The sequence below is a fragment of the Erigeron canadensis genome, chromosome 7 (assembly GCF_010389155.1).
Source record: "Erigeron canadensis isolate Cc75 chromosome 7, C_canadensis_v1, whole genome shotgun sequence".
In the NCBI taxonomy this organism is placed as follows: Eukaryota; Viridiplantae; Streptophyta; class Magnoliopsida; order Asterales; family Asteraceae; genus Erigeron; species Erigeron canadensis.
This window is the reverse complement of record NC_057767.1, coordinates 24,613,554-24,632,553: the sequence shown is the minus strand read 5'-3', so window position 1 is coordinate 24,632,553 and position 19,000 is coordinate 24,613,554. Positions and strand designations below refer to the sequence as shown.

At 35.5% G+C, this 19,000-nt stretch overlaps 1 protein-coding gene and 1 pseudogene across 1 annotated transcript in view; one reads left to right on the top strand and one right to left on the bottom strand.

Annotated features, from left to right (window-relative positions):
- LOC122606642 (disease resistance protein RUN1-like) overlaps positions 1–19,000 on the bottom strand; it is a 46,154-nt gene that overhangs the window by 1,986 nt on the left and 25,168 nt on the right. The gene's annotated exons all lie outside the window — the stretch shown is intronic.
- Positions 209–12,029, top strand: LOC122607044 (annotated as a pseudogene).

Sequence of the window (19,000 nt, the reverse complement as noted above, 5' to 3'; positions counted from 1 at the left end):
TTTTTCTTTTCATCTGTAATTCCTCCCAACAAACACCACACACTATAATCATCCACTTTTTTTTCTCTGTTTAGAGGTTCCATTATATGGTCGGTATAAACCAAATATATCTCGTATACAGATATAGATGTTTATATGATATATTCTTGAAATCATTCATAGAATTATATACATTTCTAATAATAAAAACATTTTTGTGAAGTGAAAAATGGACCCATCCTCATCGTTCCGCCATGAGGGGAAAAGGCCGAAACATGATGTGTTTTTGAGCTATTTGAAAGAGGAAATTGGCAAAAGCTTCATAAGTTACCTCAAGGGAGACCTCCAACGCTACGGTTTTGACATATCCGACTGCAATACTCTCCCTATAGGCCATGATGAGAGTTCCGAGCTGTTGAAGGCTATTGAAGAGTCTTGGATCTTTGTTGTGGTATTCTCTACTCAATACCCTTTTTCTGAGAAGTGTCTTGATGAGTTGGTCCTCATATACGATTTCATCTCCAAATCTAAGAACATGAGGAGAGTTTTTCCTATCTTTTATGATGTCAAACCCTTTCATGTACGGAGCCAACAAGATGGTTCTTTCCTGCAAGCTTTCCAAGCTCACCATGACAACCATGTAGATAACGAGAAGGTCGAGAAATGGAAGCATGCTCTTAAAGATGTCGGTAACCGATCTGGTGAAGTCTTTCGAAGTGGGTAAGTTTTCTCCCCGTTCCATTACTTGTCTTTTCTTTTACAAAGCGTTAATAGCATTACTAGTCTTAATATATACCGTATACGGATTGACTATATATTGTACGATTAATCATATCTGAGGTAATGCTAGTCGAATATTAAGAAACATGTATAATAAGATTACATTTGCTATTAGTAATAGTAATGGTAATGGTACGAGATTCTAGGGGCGTCAATGAGTCAAATCCGGGCCTGTCTTTTTAATTAGGTATAATTCAGGACTGGATTACACACACTCAAACAAAGTAATGAATTTCTCTGTGTATGTACATATATTATTTGCAGGAAGAATGAAGCGAAATTTGTAAGTAAGATTGTAAAACAGCTTGGGAAGTTGAAACTTCCACTAGAGCTATTTTATTTAGACCACGCTGTTGGGATTGAACCACGAGCACAAGATTTAATTTCAGAGTTAAGTTTAAGTGATCCTGAACCTTCCATTACTGCAATTGTTGGAGAGAGCGGGTCAGGTAAAACAACTCTCATCAAGGCTGTGTATGATAGAATTGTTCCCGATTTCGATGCCAGTTGCTTTATCGAGAATGTCCGCTTTTACAAAGATGATAATTGGATGTTAGATTTGAAGCGCGATGTCATTTCTCGGTTTAACGGAGTTGATTATGGAATTTACAATTACAACATTTTAGCTTCGTCACAAATATTAAAATGTGTAAGGAATCAAAAGGTTCTTTTGGTACTCGATGATGTGGTTAAGTATCAGCAGTTACAAGCATTGGGTATTCACGATCCTGCCGTCTTTGCTGAAGGAAGCAGAATACTTGTGACGACAACAGATAAACAGTCTCTTGTAAGCCTAAAAAAACACACTTCCTACAATATGAAGCTGTTAGATTACCAGGAAGCTTTTGAACTGTTCACTAAGCTTGCATATGAAGGCCAGTCTGCCGATGAGGAGTTTGTATTTGAAATAGTGTTTCGTGCTGGAGGGCTTCCCTTGATGCTTAACATTTGGGGTCTCCATTTTAAAAGTCAAGAAAGGAAACAATGGCCAAGATTATTGGAGGAAATAAGACGAATTTCTCACGAAGATGTTCAAATGAAGCTCAAAGTAAGCTATGATTCACTAAGTCCAAGAGCCAAGAAAGTATTTCTATATATCGCTTGTATCAATCCGGATGGAATCTACACGAATAGAGTCGAGGAAAAATTTGGGTATATAGATATTGAAATTCAAAATCTAAAAGATAAAGGTCTCATTTTTGAATACCAATTTTATGATGATAGAACTGCACAAAGGAAAATGAGCAGTAAATATTGGGCTGGACTTGAGTTGGACGAATATGATTATGAAGATGGTGTTACACGCTATGTATTGAAGATGCATGACCTGATTAGAGAAATGGGAATAGAAGTGGCACGCCAACAAACAGGCCGGGTACCGGATTATTTTGGATATGATCCGCTCCCATTACTCCAATTTTGATATTCGGTAAAGGCCTGGAATGTATTCTAATGGAATGAGAAAAAAGTTGTTTGTTTTTTCCTCTATATGTAATATGTGAGTTGTGTCTGCAAAGTCGAAATAGTTTAAACACATATCATTAACTTTCATTTAGGATATATTTATATAAGTTCTTTTCATATTAGTCAGTTGACACTTTTGTCATTGTTAATAAATTTGAGACTGAACACGTACACCTAAAGAAAGAGAGGGCGGTATGCAAGAATTGTTCAACCAATCCAGCTATACAGTGTTTATAAGTTGGCCTTATCATTCAGATATCTTATTTACTCCTGAACTGCATCGAGATATTGAAGTTCATAGACATCATACAACTTAACAAACTTAACAATGAACTTCTAATGATTTAACTTCTATTGATTTTCTTGATCTTTAATGAGGAAAGTGTTGCAGTATCTATCACCATGAGGAGTTATGCATCAAATCTTTCACTTCTAAAAGTGTTAAGAACTTGGTCTTCGATGGAGACTAGTCGAATAATATTGGACCTACTGTCTCTCTTGAAATCAAAGCTCCAAATGTTTTGTCTTTAACTATACAAATTATATTTGTATTTGATAAGGCTTTTGTTGCTAAACGTGTCATCTTTAATCAAAGCTTACTAGCTTGAACTATACGAGGGGACCAGAATTGCATCGTACTCATTTTTCTTGTCTTCTAATTGCTACTTTTTGGCTGCTAAAGGTCGACTCCCAACGGGCTTGAAGTATAGTGATGTTTATCTACAAAAGCGATTGATAGCAATCTAGACAACGATTGAGACAAACTGTTTTTTTGCAATGGTCCTAAAGATAACGAGCTAGCTAGGTTAGTTCAATTGAGGAGCTTTGAACTGTTTCTTTACAACTGTATGGCTACTGCATCCTAGATGCATTTAAATTTGCTACTCACAAATCATTTTAATTTAACAATAGTCTGAACAATGTTTGTTTCAACCTTAATAAGCTGGTTGTCGGCAATATGTTATAATTCTTCTTGGCCCATACACTTGGTGCTGAACCTTTAGTCCATGGTTCTCTTACTCATATACCATTTATTGACTTTTTTACTATGTGAATATTGAGGAAACATGTCAGCTGTCAACCTAGCTAATTACATTGTGTCCGTAATAATGAAAATGGTTGCCCAAAGACAGGTGCTCATGGTGTGAAATTAATCCTTGGAGAGGTGTCAATTCGGCCTGTAAAATTGCTCAATGTAATGATTTAACACCCCGAGTTAGGCTTGGAATGCACAGAAAAGCATGACACAAGATGGAATTATCGTAGAATGAGACTATATGAATTAAAAAGGATTCCGCGAACTCAACAATTAGTTTACAATGTCACAAAAGCACAGGGAGCATACAACCATCAAGAGTTTACAAAACAATATCAAAAGATGGCTCATGATCCTAAGCACGGTCCCATCAATGGGTAATGAATCACGGATCCATGGTCATAGTCCAACTCCTAGCAATGAAATCAAGCTCTTGGATTCTCTTGGTTACCTGAAAAGTGTACTAAACAATGTCAACACTAGGTTGGTGAGTTTGTAGGAGAATATGGAACAAGAACACGTACCAAATGCCATCCATTACATAAACAACATAAAGAACAAGAATTTAGACATCAATTAAGTATCTAACATGACCAATGATCTCACACTTGCACACAATGTCCCACAATTGTTCTCATGTCGTCCATAATCGTCATCAAGTACGTATCGTGCCCTTATAATGTCATCAAGCACTAAAAGTGCCCGTTTGTATTGTCATCATGCCCTTCATTTCATTCATTGCACATAAATTGATCATCCATGACCATCATTGTCCACACATAACCAAACGCCGTGTGTATATACTTTGTATGATACTACTTTTGAAAGGCCTTTGATGCTTATATATAGGGTCACCCGCAGTCTTCCCACCACATCTCCAACCTTTCAAAGGCATTATCATCCTCCATATATACCCAACTATCTTAAAACCAACTCATCATACATACACAAGTAACCATACAACGAAACACTTAATTGCACGTCATCAAAACCTTCACACAACATGAAATTCACAATTTGTCATCATGCACGAAGTAAACTTTTTAGCCCGACTCTTAAAAGAGTAAGGAAAACCATGAAAACTCACCTTGATTGGCTAAGAGAAGGAAATATTGATTTATAATCGAGCTAAAGTCGTTTTGCGTTCAACGCACGTCCACCACCTATAATTATAATGTTTCATGCGATTATTAGCATGAATTTTAGTTGAGCTTCCAAGAATGTTCACAAATCTAAGAGACTCTCGGAACATGATACGGTCGTTAGAACGTCTAGGTGTGGTCTAGGTTAAGTTAAAGTTGGACCACAACTTACCAATGTACTAGCAACCTTCCCGCGTGACAACTAGACCCAAAAGATTCGATATTTTCGTAAATGGAGGAGCTTTCATTTCAAAAGGATGTTACTACTAGAAAATAGACTCTCATACGAATCCAACGATAGGTCATATGACTCGATTAGACTTACGGATTGAAAGTTATAAGCGTTTGAAGTTGAACTAGAAAAATGTTCGGCTAAACTAGTCTCATTGCGCCGCAGTTAGACGTGACTGCGGCGCAGTGAGACAAACACAATTTTGGCCAGAAACTTGCCACTGCGCCGCAGTGGAGTCTTGCCCTTCTCACTGCGCCACAGTGGGTAGAACCTACACTTCAGGTGCAGCAGTTTCAGCACCGAAACGACCCCCAAACTCCATTTTTGATCTAGAAATCGATTTAGGAGGCTCCAAGACTCATTTTGAAGCGTAAGTAAACATCATTAAGTATAATTAAACATGTTTCATCATTCAAATCCAAACCCATAACACATTTACATGTCTAAAACATTCTTGACCCATTTGAATACAAAATTGACCCAAACCAAGTTTTTGGCTTAGAACTAGTTTTGAGAAGTTCTTCAACTCGTTTTTGCACATAATAAACTCATTTGAACATAATCCACTCAAAAGTTTCACCTCATAACATCACTTTTGACTCCAAGTCGATTTTGACCTAATTTGAAGAACTTGAAACCCTAATTTCGGATTTTGAAGCTAGGAAGACCAAGTGTGCTTAGATTTAGTTGACACACATGTTTAACAACTTGAAAAGATGAATTTGAGCTAGAAAACACTTACCCAAAGCTATCACGAGCAACCAACTCGAGTTTGACCTAAATGAAGCTTTTTCTTGTACTTTGAAACCTTAAATTGTGATATGATGCTAGTTAGATGATAAGGATGATGATTTTGTTATGATTCTACTTGAACATCATTAAATTTGTGAATTAAATTAGAGAGAGATTGAGAGCTTGAGTGTGTGTGATTGAAAGTAAATAAGAGAGAGAAAGAGATGGAGAAATGGGTGGGGGGAAAAAGGGATAGGGTTGGGTTAACTTGAGTGGGTCATGGGTTAGGCACAACCCATGGGTAAGATCCATTTACATTTTACTAGTTAGCTTGAATGTCATCTAAGTGAAAATTCGATTAGCACCTATTAATGATCTCGACTAGCACATAATTCTCAACTTGAACAATAAATTGACCCATATGAACACATGCATTCAATTGAACCTTAAATTGCACTAGAACATTTATTGATTACTAATACTTAGTCAAAATGTACACATAGTCAATTAGTCAAAAGTTACGATTGTTACAAATGAATTGAATGGATCACAATGATAGGTTTACGGAGAAAACCTACAAACTCCCAAGATAAAACCCGTAGAGTGGGTGATACTCCAAGAATAAAGAGAGAAGAACAGACTAAACTTTCATATTCCATTCATACCTCAATAGAGAACTACATATGACAATATATAGCCTTAGAAACAAAGATGTAAAATAAACTACCACTCCCTAATATTCCGGAGGATATGCAGTTTTATAATAACTGCCCACTAATTCTAATTTGACCAGGTTATAAACAAAACTACAAAATAACTAAATAACTATACGTGCATGATTCTTTAATGCGAAATCACATATCACTTTGTTTACCGGGTCATAACCGATAAGAACGTATCACACAACCAAGAGAATATTATCGACCAAGATTTCTTTAATCTATGGGTGTCTAAAATCTATCATTGCATAAACAATTAACATATGTGGAATCATCTTTTTACAGATCTATTGATCAAAATTACTACAAGTTAAGGTAGTTGAATTTAAGCTCACTAGAAAGCCTAACACAACCCGGGTGCTCAGTCAAACCCAAGTGAAGGTTGGTGAGTAGAGTCGGTGCACTGTGAGGCCTAATATTGTGTAAGGGGTGCATGTTATCATTTTCGGAGCAACAAGCATATCAAAAGTTTATATGTTTCCATAGCAAGGTCGATTTGAAAATTAAAAGTTTTTGTTTTTATGACTTAATTTTCCCTAATCACTTTTTGTAAAACCTCTTGGTGTTGACCCACACATTCAAAATTCCGTAATAGGTAATTCTTTAGACCACAAAGATTACTAATTACTACTAACTTATAGTAAGTTCCATGTATGCATAAGGATGAAGTAAAATAATAGTTTAAATCATTTAAGTTTGAGTTTTACTTCAAACAATTATAGAGGTGAATTATTAATGAGTTTTTCAAGAACTTAGAGTTACATGACATGCATTTGAGTAATTTATAAGTAGAGTTAAAATAATTTGTCGTTAAAAAAAATATAATAATGTATTGAATGAAATAGTAAAATCTTATATGAAACTGATTATATTATATACCAATGTTAAGACAAATGGACCGATGACAATAACGGGCCATTGTTTAGTGTGGCCCAAATAGCTTTATTTGATTTTTTGGGTTTTTAAATGGCTTTTTCGTAATTTTGTAGCCTACTTTTAAATTTATTTGTTTTTTAGGCTTCTTAGTACATACATGTATGTATTTGATATATGATAAACATTATACCATGGTTATGCTATTTATTTTAAAAACACATATTTTATTTGTCAAAATTTTAACCAAAACAATATTTTTCGGTTATAATTTCTTATTCTTTTACACAGATTAAATATATGTATTTAATATGAAAAAAATTGTACAAAGTTATAATATTACCTTTATATACCCTATATATTTATATTCAAATAACAAACTTTTTATTTATATAGCTACCTTTTCTTTTATTTTGAATTGCAAATTTTGAACATAGTTTTGGCATCCCTGTTTTTGGCTTTTATAAATATGTTTAGGTATTAATTTAGATCTTTGTAATGAGATTTTTGGATTTATAAATATTATACTGATCTTCGTAATTAGCCTTTTGAACGATCTTCATAACAAGAATTTTAGATTCACAGCTAGCATAACGTAACAACATAAATAACAAGCACAAACACAAACATGTTAGTCACAGTCCCACCGTGCGGAGCTAATTATACAATTTAGTTAACATGACACAATCTACTTCTATATAACAATTCAATGTGGTTGAAAACCCGACCACCCAAATATCAAGACGTTATAATTAAATCCACTACATTATAGTTAAATCAACTAATCCTAAGGGCAAAGAGTTGATTAGTATAATTTAGAAGGTCTAACATTTAACTGTTTAACACTTTAACGTCTTGAGTTTAAATCCTTTTATGATTTTTGAGTCCGGGTAAAAAGTTATCCGGCTTTGAGACATGTTTCCCATTGATATTCAGTTATTCAGTTAGGTATGCCCAAATTAAATTATATTCCTTAAAAAGAAAGAAAAAAAAAAATCTTAAGAAAATCAACCATATTCCATATCCGTGGGTATATCTTGTCACTTTATTCATTTATTAGGGTTGTGATCTCCACTTTTAATCTCTGTAATTTCAAATAATATCTAATTCCAACTTTTGCGCAGTATTGTTTAGTTAAGAGAGGAAAAGAGAAGAGAGGGGAAGAAAGTTTTCCTTCCCAATCACTTAAAAAATGAGAGGAAAACTTTTTAAACACAAAACAACTACACTACCCTCCTAATCCTTTCCCGTCCTTCCTTTTCTTCGCCTTCAAAAAATCTAAAGAATGTATTTTATAATTTTCGCCTCTTTTCTGCTTTCCTTTCCACCTCCAAATAAACTAAACGTGGAATTTAAATTATTTTGAATGAATTTAAATTCTGTCTCAACAAAAACAATGGAAGTAGCTTCTTCTAACGGCGTCACCACCACCACCACAAACATTTGCAGTAACTGGTAATCTTACTTTTTAGGTTTTTTTATATTTTGTGTATCTATTCATATATTTATCATAAATCTTGGATGTTATGCTGTTAGGTCAAATATATATGTGTATATATATATATATCTAGGGTTTATTGCCATTTCCGGTTTCAGGGTATCGAACAATTTTTTTGTACAATTCGGTCATTAAAATCTCATAAAGTCGATTACTTTGATATGCAAAAACTATTGTTTGTTTTTTGTGTATATGTTTAACTTTTTGAAAACATATATTTTATATACACAATATTTTTAATGGCTCGTAAGGGACACGAAACAATCTTTTTATGATCTAATTGTACGACAATTGTTCGATGTCTGTAAGGGATAAATGTGAAAGTAAAATACTCGTTGATCTATCCTGCTTAGGTATGGGTTGCTAATATATATGGCTTAGCTACTCTGTTTTTACTGGCCTAGCATATGTTTTCTAGGACCAAAATCCAAGTTATCCTATATCTTGAATGTGTTGTTTTGTTGTTGATAGGATGCTGTAAAGAATGGGTTAAATAATAGGTGATCAAAACTAAGTTAGGTTTTAACTACCCTTATGTTATCTATGTTATCCGTTTCTTCTGATATTTAAGGCGATTAAGTTGTGTTCGCAAGTTTAACTTTGATTGATTTTGCCATCTAATTATTGTCTTACTCAATCGGACTTGTTAGTTTATCACCCAAGGGTAGATATCACACACACATAAATTGTGAAGCTTAATGAGGCCCATGGGTTTTGCCCAATGAGATAATGTACACACAGGCCACAAAAGTATTCAAAAGGCTAGAGAAGGCCACCGAAATATTAAAATTACGTTATAAGTCATTTATGTATCAATTTGGTTTCGTTTACTTTTCTTTCAAGTTAGGTTACTCCTGAAAGTCTGTGTAGTTATGAATTTTGGTTGCCTGATCACGTCCATGAAAGGAATATTTACAAGTTTTAGGATTAACGAAACCAAATTGATACAGGGGTGGCCTGAAATGTTATGCTGATATTCAGTGGCTTTCTATAGTTGAGTGGTCTAGGCATGCTTAACGGTGAGGAGACAGTGTTTTCTATTTTCAAAAGAACAGATGTACTCATAATATATATAAGGTACAACTATGCCTTAATTTGCTTACCTTCCAACTTTGACTGTAAATGGTAGGTAGTAACTGATGTCTCAATTTTGCACTGGTGGGTTGTAAACGCTAAGAGTCAGGGCAGAAAACAGCAACAAATAGAGGATTCAAACAAATTGGATACACGAACAAAAAGTAATAAACATAAGAAAGATAATCTGAATAAGCTCCAGTTGGAATAATGCCCAAGCCCAAGTGACTCTAAGTTCCTAAGAAATAATAATCTCCATACCTATAAGCCGTGTCCTATGGCCTTATTTAAATAAACTGAGCCTGTAACCTAACTTGACTCACAAGTAAATAATAATAATAACATTATTAATGACTTATAATAATATTATGCGGCCCTCCTGTCTTCTTATTGGTGACCCAGCCCAATAGGCCTCTTGATCCGTATCATATCTATATATTTAAAATAGTTAATCCATAATACTTGATAAGAATATCAAAAGTCTAGCTTAAATGTGTCAATATTTGAAAAATTGGTGTTAATAAGTTTCATAAATTATGCTGGGATATGGGTAAATATCACCCATAATAGTGGGACCGTCGCTATTCACTACATAGGCTCTCTGTTCTTGAAATTATTAAGGATTTTAAGTTAAATATTGGCATTGGTTGCTTCTTATAACTGGAATTTGTGGTTATTTTGTTGCCACAAGAATCTTCAAATTGCATTTCTGTAAATTGCGTATCTACTAGGGGTTTGTTAAAGGCAGAAGGATCCGTGAAAGTAATCTTCATAGCCAACTGAACTTCATTGTACCCTCTGAGTTTCTTGTAATTCTATAGAAAACATTGTTTTGCTTTCTCATCTTATAGTTACTTTCCTACTTGGTTTAACTGTATATTAAGTCAAGTGTTGTTTCGTTAACCTTTCGACTTCCATTGGCATCTTCATTTCTGTATCTTTCAGTCTTGTGATATCCGTCCTTGTTAAACGATATTCTTGCTATTTTTCTATGTAAGAGCTTGCTGTATAACAGTTACAAGTTTTCTGGATAACCATAGTTAAGTGCTGAACAGCTACAATGTTACATCTGCTGTGACAGAGCAATTCCTTCTTCAAATATCGATCTGCGTTATGCTCACTGTTCCCGCAATTTAGAAAAATATAAAACCTGTGATGATATGATACCCAAAAAGCACGCAGAAGAACATTACTTGAGCACCCATGCTCTGGTATGTCCACCTCTAAAAGCATTATTAATTAGTTAACTATACGCGTGTCTGTTCCAAAGTGTTTCTATAGTTGAGCAAAATTAAACATCTTATTAGCTGATATATTCGATGGCGTAACTGTTGTTGGACAATGGAGCTTGGGACCTAACTGTACAAGAAGGCGAAAAATTTCCTTTAAGAATCGTTACTTGTGATTATTGTGAATTTCCTTTGCCTGCAATTGAACTACTTGAGCATCAGGTAATTACCAAAATTCTCTTGACAAACCAAACTGACCGTTCTGCATGTATTTAACATATGCTGTATACTATGTCATTAAAAGATCAGGAAGTTTGTGGAAACAGGACTAAAGTTTGTCAGCTCTGCAACCAATGTTATCAGACTACGTGATAGAATTGCACATGAAGTTGCCTGTGATGGTGTCCCAGAAAATACTGCAGAAACCTCCAGGTTTAAAAACCTCAACAAAAAAAGAAAGTCGTTATTACAGATTACTATCCGTTTATTTTCTACATCTCTGGGGAGTTCTATGTTTGACGACCATATTGGATTCAAACACGGATCTACTCTTCAGAAACAAGTTGTTGGAGAAGAGGTAGTATTAAATATCCTACAGTATGGTTCAGTGGGGATTTTAACTAGGGATTATATTGGAACGATGCAATTCATTGGTTGGATCATTGGAATCGGGTTAGGCATTTCAAGTTAGATGTAGAGCATCCACCTGATACAACCACAGAAATCCCGTGGTTGTTTGTTATTTGCTTCTTATGCAGGCGATTATCATCCCAAATGCATGGAAATTTATGAGATGAGGAATGGGTATATGGAGTGGTCACGGAGATACATTGTTAATTATGAAGAAAGTAGTCTAGCGGCATTTCTTAAAATGGGATGTCTAGTGTGAAGTTTAGTATCAAGTTCCTGTTTATTGTGGTGGGCGAAAGAGAAGAATCGTTTGTTGTGATGGAGGTATGTGGAAAGATTGTAAAATACAATCTTTTGTTGAATACTGTCCACACACTATGATATCGATAAACATTATTTGAGTGAGTACCGCACCTTTCCATATATTGCGTCTTTTGCTGGTGTGTCTTCAGCTCCCTGGTTTTCGGTGGGATTTTTCATATCTATAGATGCTCTACGCCTTCACTACTTATATTTTTGATCACACTATTGTAAATTACTAATTATGTACACGCTATATCCAGTTTAGTCACAATGTTAATGACAACAGTTGAAGTGTTATAATTCACATCAGGTCAAACGGGTGTTTAAATTGGGTCAAAGTTGAAGTGTTATAATGCAGTACTCTACACCTTTTTGAGTGAATAATCCAGATTTCAGCCCATGTACTTATTTTCATTTTTAATTAAAAAATAATGATTATGACCATAATGTTGCCACATCAACGAAAACCATCTTAACTTGGAAGAAGGAAATCACCCACTTTGACCCGTTATCAAACAAGTCTAACCCATCCATCATGCTACCTCTGATATAACATAATGAACTGCAACTAGTTGCAGCCTGACTTACAATTTTACAAGATTATAAGAGCACACGGATGCGTAATGTATGGGTTTGAGAGATGTGCTATGCATGTAACTAATGTGTTATGATCAGGCTTTTTTGGGTTTTTACATCAGTTGTTTATGACTAAGCTTATTTGTTTGTGGTTGCTTGAGATGGATGGTTCGTAGTCGTCTAGATGGAAGAAACATATTATTAACCTGTCAAATAAATTTGTATAAAAAATAGAAATGGAAATTCGACTAACACACCTAAAGAAAGAGAGGACAGTAAACCAGAATCATATGTGACATGCAAAAATTGTCCAACCAGTGGTAGATTGACATTTTCAAATATCTTGTTTGTTCTTGAACCACAAAAGTAACCATTGATTAAAGTGATAGCTCTGATACACCTGGAAGGATATCAACAACATTAACAATATGCGTCCATTGATTTTCTTGATCTTTTATAAGGAAAGTGTTGCAGTATCAATCACCATGTGGAGTTATGCATCAAACCTTTCAGTGCCCTTTCCCATTGTTGTACACTTTGAAAGCATCTTAAACGAGCAGCCGTGTCTTTTAGAACTCCGGGACATCCGGATCCCCAACGGATTGCTTCTCTTGACACCTCCTCATACCCCTCCTTTGGGTGTTTTTGACCAAATGCAGTCAAGCAAAACACTTCCGTGGACTCGCTTTCATCCAGCATCTGCGGCTCATATGTTGCATCTGGTTTAAGTCGACCTGTAACAGAGCCATCTCTTGTGGTTACAATTATTCTACTTCCAGGACCAAAAATTGCTCGATCCATGCCTAATATCTTCAGCTGCTCATCGTTGTCAACATCATCAAGAACCAGAAGGACCTTCTGATGCTTTATCAACCTCTCAATCATTTTAATTCCCTGGTAATCGCTATCTATGCGTATGTAATTCTCATCATTTCGCAGATTTGAGATCATCATCTTCTGCAGATCAACCTTCCCATTTGGCACTCCTCCATAAAAGGCCTTTACATTCGGAAGAAAACAACAGTACTCGACTTTGAAGTGTATTGCAAGGTGATTGTATGTAGCTTTTGTAATTTCCATCTTTCCTATTCCTACAGGGCCGGAAATTGCAAGGACACGAACATCATCCTCACAACTTCCGTTTAACAATGACATCACTTCTTCCATACGAGGTTGTATTCCAACAACTGGGTGCAGGTATGCTACATCTGCATCTTCTCCAATAACTGTTTTTCATCCAATAACTGTTTTTCATCCCTGATAATTTTAATTTACATTATTCTATATACGGGAAAAATGATGAGGATCAATGACAGTAAATGGTTAAAAAGGAATGGAAGGTTTTACCCATTGGCATCATCTTGCAGGTGCAACCCTGGCAGTTGTCCTGCCTCTTGTAGAGCGGCTCTCCATTTCTGAACCCTCCCCTGCTCGAATTTCTTATCGTGATTTGTAAATGGTACTCTATAAGAGCCTTGTTGCGTGCCAACATCGGATTTTTTGACGTCCAAAAATACAGGAAGAACAATCCGTTGTGAGTTGAGGTGCACACATTGTATCATCTGGGATAGCTCGTCAAGGCACCATTTAGATTCTGCATAGTTGGGTGAGAATACTACAAGGAAGATTTTAGATTCCTTGATAGCTCTCGTTAATTGGGGGGAAATACCAAGTCCTCTTGGGAGGGAGGTATCATGGAATACATCAAAATTGTGGCGATTAAGAGTCGCATAGAGGTGGCTTGTGAAGTAGTTTCGGGTATCTTCACCTCTGAAACTTATGAACACGTCATACCGAAATGTTTGCTGGATTGGTTCCATGAAAAAACAAGTACAAATTTGGTGACAAACTGAAAGAAATCTGATATATTACCAGGATGTGTAGTAATTACTTTTATCAAGAGTTAATATCAAAGTACAGTTTTTAGGAACAAATTTGGTGACTAACTGAAAAAAATAATCTAATATAACACCATGAACTAAGTTGACTTTTTACAAGCAGGATTAATATGAAAGAATAGTCATATGATCATCAATAATATTAATATGAATCGAAAATTCTGAATACATATATCTCAAATCATACATCAAGAAAAGAATGGATAATACAGAGAGTCAATAAAAAAGTCCAAATTTCTTTTTCCACCACTATGACTACGAAATTAAAGTTAAACATAAAATACCAATCTTCATACTTAAAGTTGAAAGTTTCCCACGTTGGACGTTCCCCTTTACACGTCGAATGTGGGTCTTGATAATGGTTTATCGAAAACTTTTAACCCGTAGAGCCAATAATGACACGGTTTTATGGTTTTATCAAGATCAAAATTAGTATGGTCGTCTAATAGTGCTTCAAAAACATTAACTTAATTGATTGCGGTAACACTAGTATAATACGAGTACTTTTTAAAAGCAATATCCAATCATAGGAAAGTGGCATGATATTTTAATGACTTTTTAAAAGCAATATACAATCTAACACCCTTTTTCATCATTTTCCTTTGATTTTCCTCCCAAGTCCCAACAAACAACACACAACTTCCATCAACTTCATATCTAACAAGTAGTCCAGTGGTTGGTACCTTGCGTTGTGACATTTATGTCCCAGGTTCGAAACCCCATGGCAACACTTTGAGAGATATTTGGAGGTCCTTGGCTTGGTCTAGAATATTCAGGTTCAGATCTGAGGGGGCAGGGTTTACCTCTATTAATTGTCGTGACTTCAGGCCCCCAAAAAATTGAAAGTCGCCAGTTCACAAAAAAAAAAAAACTTCCATCAACTTCCCTATCTTATTTTCCAATTTCATAGAATTATATAGTTCTTTCAAACTTCTTTGTGAACTGAAAAATATGGATCCATCCTCATCGTTATCTTCCGTACCCTACAAGAGGAAAAGAAATGAAGATTATTCTTGTTATGATGAACCCTTTCGAATCTGTAAATGGCCGAAACTTCCAGTAGAGCTATTTGATGCAGACCACCCTGTTGGAATTGAACCACAAACGAAAGATTTAATTTCCAAGTTAAGGTCGTCTGATCCTGATTCTTCCATTACAACAGCTCTTGGAATCAGAGGGCCAGGTAAAACGACCATTGGAATGGATCTATCCTTATCGTTATCTCTGGTTCCTTACAAGAAGCAAAGGGATGAAGATTATTTTCGTTATGATGATGCTGATGACGATGAACCCTTTCGTGGTTCTAAAAGGCCGAAACATGATGTGTTTTTGAGTTATTCGAACGAAGATATCGGCAAAAGCTTTGTAAGTCACCTCAAGGGAGCCCTCCTACGCCACGATTTTGATGTATTCGACCACACTGCTCTCTCTGCAGGACAACATGAGACATCCGAGCTGTTGAAGGCTATTGAAGAGTCTTGGATCTTTGTTGTGGCATTCTCTATGGAATACCTTTTTTCTGAAAAGTGCCTTGATGAGTTGGTCCTCATAATGGATTTCATCTCCAAATTGATGAACAGGAGAAGAGTTGTTCCCATCTTTTATAAAATAAATCCATCTCAGGTACAAAGTCAACAACATGGTTCTTTCGTGCAAGCTTTCCAAGCTCATCATCACAACAACGTGGATGACGAGAGGGTTGAGAAATGGAAGCATGCCCTTGAATACGTAGGTAACCTGGCTGGTTATTGTTTCGAAACTTGGTAAGTTTCTCCATTTCTTTTCTTATTTCAGAAAGATTGGGAAACTCGTGACTCGACTCGGTGAGAGAGGAGTCACGAGTTTTTTTGGAAACTCAGACTCGTTGGGTACCTGGATTCGGATTTCATATAGAAGAATTAGAATTTTTGAAAATACATGTATGTAGAACATTAGAGATAGGCTGAAAACTTCAAACATTGGAAACTTTATCATAACACTTGAAGTTCAAACTTAATTGTTTAGAAAAATAAACATGATACTTAAAGTTTCACAAAAAAAAATGTTTAATCAAGTCACCAGAGTTTCGGATGAGCTGCCAAGTTTTACCCACGGAATCCGATCGAGTACTAGCCCAGGTTTTACATCACTGGTACAAGGACTGAATTACACACTCAAATGAATTGTAGAATTTTTTTTCCATATGTACATTTGCAGGGAGAACGAAGAGGAGTTTGTAAGTAAAATTGCAAATAGGCTTGGGAAGTTGAGACTCCCAGTGGAGCTATCTGATGCAGACCACCCAGTTGGGATTGAACGACGTGCAAATGATTTAGTTTTAGAGTTAAGGTTGGGAAACCCTGACCCTTCAATTACTGCAGTTCTTGGAATGAGCGGGTCAGGTAAAACAACTCTTGTCAAGGCCGTGTTTGATAAAGTTGTTCCAGATTTTGACGCCAATTGCTTTATCGAAGATATCCGCTATTACAAGCATAAAGGTCCAAATTGGAAGGTTGATTTGCAAAAGGATGTCATTTCTCGGTTTACCAAAGATGATCATCAGATTCACAACGTTTCAGCTTCTTCAAAAATAAGAAAATTTGTAAGCAATCGAAAGGTTCTTTTGGTACTTGATGATGTTGATAAGTATGAGCAGTTGCAAGCATTGGGTATTCACGATCCTGCCTCCTTTGGTTGGGGAAGCAGAATACTTGTGACGACAACAAATAAACAGTCCCTTTGTGGCCTAAAAAAGTACACCTCCTACAATATGGAGCTGTTAAATTTATGGGAATCTTACGAACTTTTCACTGGGCTGGCATATGAAGAAGGACAGTCTGCCGACGAGGAGTTTGTAGATGAACTATTGTATCTTTCTGGAGGGGTTCCTTTAGTCCTTGAGGTTTGGGGTCGCTATTTTAAAAGTCATGAAAGCAAAAAATGGCCTAGATTATTGGAGAAACTACGAAGAATTCCCCACGAAGATGTTCAAAAGAAGCTTCAAGTGGGCTATGATTCACTGAGTCCAAAAGCCAAGAAGTTATTTTTAGATATCGCATGTTTCTTTGATGGAATGAATCGGGATTTAGTCATCAAAGTATTACAGGATGAAGACAATGAATGCTTCCCAGATATTGAAATTCAAGATCTAATTGATAGATATCTAGTAAAAGAAGATAAGATTCGATTGACGATGCATGTAATTATTAGGGATATGGGTAGAGAAGTGGTCCGCCAAGAAAATGAGGATGATCCCGGACAACGTTCTAGATTGATGGGTAAGGATGTGGTTCGTGTATTGAGAGATTGTTCGGTATGATATCCCTGACTATATGATATTATTATATAAATGTATCTAACATATATGTATGTAGTTCATTGAAACATATTGGCCACCTTCCAATGCTTGGGGGGGATGGTGGGGTTTAACAAAAAATTTGGCTCAGTATACAACCTAAGACGCGGTTTGGTGTTCAATCATTATATATAATTCTCTCCTTCATTGTATAGGGAACTGATTCTATTAGAAGCATTTATTTGGACTGTTCTGATTCAAATGAAGATGTAACTCTGCAAGTAGATGTTTTTAAGAAGATGAGTAACCTGCGGTTCATAAAGTTGCTCATGAAGTGTTCCTTTTCAAATGATGAAATAATATCTCCCTTGTGTTTCAAACATTTGAAATACTTGGAGTGGCAAGGGTTCCCTTTCAAATCTCTCGACAAGTTTGATATGGGAAATGTGTTGGTGATTAAGTTGTTCCTAAGCAAACTGGAAGTAATTTGGGAAGGAGAACCCAAGGTACGTATGATCAATCATTAGAAACCAAGGGGCAGGGTTGGAGCTAGTAGGGGGACTGGGGGTGCTTAGCCCCCGCCAACTATTTCTGTTTTCCATTGCAAGGCTAGCTCATAGCCAACTAATACAAAAGTCTTTTTGAAACAAGTCACCCCCAATTTATAAATGTTTGAATTCTAGCCATAACAGTTCAAGTAAAACCTTTACATTCGGTACATAAAAGTTAACCATCGCAATAAAATTGTATTTTACTAACATTTTATTAAATGGTTATGCCTTTCACATTATATTGTATACAACGATAGGGAAAGAAATACGGCTGAGCCCCCTCAACGTGAAATTCTGTTTCTGCCTCTGCCAAGGGGTCCATTGATTAAATAGAGAACCTCAATATATATAACCAAAACAATATTAATGAACATAGTTTAATTAGTAGTTGAAATTTAGTCTTTTATAATATTGGAAGCAAATTCATATAACAAAGCTTATATTAATATCATCATCCAGTTCATAGTATTTCTCACAACTTGCTAACCATCACATCTCACTATAAATATCAACATCAAAACCTTTTCTTATGTTTTTCTTTATACTTTTTACACACATGCATATATATGTATATGAACATTACAACACACACACATATATATATATATATTCTTTTGTATATTCTAACAGGTATGGTTAGCAAAATTTAACTTTAAAGTACATGGTTAACACGTTTTATTTATTTATTTATTTTGCCTCTTAAGTTTTGATTTATATTTGCATACTTTTCAAAATAAGAATTTAAAAATGGAGTTAAGTTACAATATTCTACGTTAATGTATTTATAGTACTACTTGTGTAAATCTTCAGTGTCTTAACAAGCTACGGATTCTAGTTCTCGATTTGAATGGACTAACCAAAACAGGGAGTTTTATTGGACTTGAGAATCTTGAGGTCCTTCAATTGCGTGGTTGTAGAAATTTGGAAGAGTTGGATGGCTCTATTGGCTGCCTCCAAAAACTTGTCACTTTAAATCTAGAGGGATGTCATAATTTGAAGGAGTTGGATGG